Source organism: Argopecten irradians, chromosome 13, assembly GCF_041381155.1.
Source record: "Argopecten irradians isolate NY chromosome 13, Ai_NY, whole genome shotgun sequence".
NCBI classification, from domain to species: domain Eukaryota; kingdom Metazoa; phylum Mollusca; class Bivalvia; order Pectinida; family Pectinidae; genus Argopecten; species Argopecten irradians.
The window spans coordinates 15984542-15987045 of record NC_091146.1 but is presented as its reverse complement, the minus strand read 5'-3'; the positions used below and the strand labels follow the sequence as shown (position 1 = coordinate 15987045).

Here is a 2504-nt window from a genome sequence, read left to right as displayed (position 1 = left end):
CAGGTAACAACTAGTGAAAGGAGTTAGTATACGTAACTGTTGTGAAAATTACTGTAGTAGTCATACGTCACAGCTCTGCAAAATCTGGTGTCAGGAGGAACAGATACAGCCATCATGTTTGGGCGACACTTCCTGTACTTTTAAATATATTAGTTCATTATCTCAACGTATTTTCAGGGAGAGGGCTTATATAGGCATAGCCTGCTGCCCAATCCCTATTAAATCTAACGATTTAATAAAATTATTTTGAAATGAAATTATCTCAACGTATGATTTTGTGTTAAATTTAAATATGCTTAATTAATAACATAATTCAGATTTGAGAGTGTCAAGAGTCCACCTTCCCAGCATTTAATAAAGACTAGCTTATACGAGGTACAAAATTTATATTACAGACAGTAGAAGCAGTGATAACACTTCCTAAGGCGGAAAGTACTTTTTGAGCATAAATCCAATATTGGGTTTACATGGGACTCCATACTTAACCCAACAAAGTAGTACACAGTAAAGACTGTCTCTATTTTGACCTATGCGATATCTATTTCAAATATCAAAATTGAACTTATTTGACCTTCACAGGGAATTTCACACCCTGTATACACTAGATTCCTACGTCATTATTGTATTCTAATATAAATAACAGAAATTGAAAATAGCGTTTGTTTTGTCTATTTTTAGTTACAATATCGGATTGGATTGTAAATAACTTTATAGACAAAACTATCTATATGGTCACCAGTGTACTTCTCATACATTTCCCTACGATTTGGAGTATGATATGGCATATATTATGAAAAACAAAAACAATGATGCTGCTTGGGTGGGGTGTTCTGAACTGTTCCGAAGTGTTCCGCACAACAAGACGTCCCGAGCGTAAATGGACAGGAAGTAGGTACACCAATATGGCGGACATAGCAATGCTGATGACAGTAATAGACTTAATTGATGACAAGGACGACAACGATCAGGATTTTGTCATAACATTTCTTCAACAGATCAGAATCTGTATTTTCTACGTCTAGCACCATCACACATAACAACTTTGATTTCGACGTCGTCAGTAAAATTGTTGTTTTGTCATATTCAGTGTTGATAACATATTTAACTTATTTCGTGTGTAGTGGATTTTAACTATGGTTGTTAAATTAATTACCAGGTTCAAGCGCATTTGCCCCATGGCTGTAACCCTAGCCCAGTTCAGCTATGTATATCTTCAGTATTATATAAATACAGACATATATGTCTCTGATAAATACAGGCTCAATTCCAAGATCAAATAGGAAAAAAGTTAATTTCAGAATTGGTTTTCGATAATAATGTCATATATATCCATGACAATTTAAAGTGTTTTTTAAGACATATTACTTATGGATATCTATATTGTAGACCACGAAAGCGAGCTAAAATACACTGGATACATCTTTAAGAGAATATTTAGGATGTCCAGATATGTCGTCTTGGCACTGGTTGACAATATTAAAGACGTACCAGAACTTCAAGTAGATCCATGAACTGGTGGGCACCAGCCTATTGCAAGTGAAAAACAAGTGTTGATAACTTTATGGTATTTTGGAGGTTTAGACATTATAAAGAAAAGTTCAGATCGCTTTGGTGTATCAGAATCAATAGTGATTGATTGCAGAAACAAAGTGTCTAGGGTTATAATCAAATAATACCTGAAATATAAATTTATTTTGTGGCCAACTGTCCATGAAATGCAGGCCGAATCAGTCATATTTGCCATTCGAAATGGATTTCCAGGAATATTTGGTGCTCTAGATAGTACTTACATTCCTATAAGTAAACCCCAATCACATCCCCAACGTTACGTTAACCGAAAAGGATTTCATTCTTAACAAGTACAGGATGTGTGTAGACACAACATGCAATTTTCCCATGTATTTGTTGGCTATCCGGGAAGTTGTCACGATGCACGGTTTTGCGGAATTCGAGACTTTTGGGATAATGGTCTTCATATGTGCAACATGCAGTATCACATTGCTTCTGATGCAGCATATCCACTCAGACGCTGGCTTCTAACTCCCTATAGAGAGCAACCAACTAAATGATTTTACATAGACCACAGTGTTAAACTTTGTTAAAGTTTTGTACTGTATTATTAAAACAAAGAAATATAAGTTAGGTATTGTGTTCTATAATTAAAGTCTAGGTTCTCATATAACACTAGATAGAAAAAAAAGTTTGGGTCCTTCTGCTCAAACTCCAACCAGGGTAGCTTTATTGAAATCAGGCGCATTTTGCACTAAAATATCCGGAAATTATAATGTTTTTACCTATTCATTATCAAAATTGATATTTTGAACCTAAATCTCAATATGAATTTCCAAATTGATATTATGGTTATCTAGGAATAATTACCTGTCAGAAAACATTTTTACTTTTGAAATTCATAATTAGCCAGCCAATCAGCGGCCGGGTTAAAATTCTATCCTGGGCTCAATCTTGTATACACAGGGGCCATTTCGAAGGTCTTTTTTCATTTA

At 34.7% G+C, this 2504-nt stretch overlaps 1 pseudogene; it reads left to right on the top strand.

Moving 5' to 3' along the window:
* The first annotated feature begins 806 nt into the window (after nucleotides 1–806).
* LOC138305642 (putative nuclease HARBI1) lies at nucleotides 807–2069 on the top strand (annotated as a pseudogene).
* The last annotated feature ends 435 nt before the right edge of the window (nucleotides 2070–2504 follow it).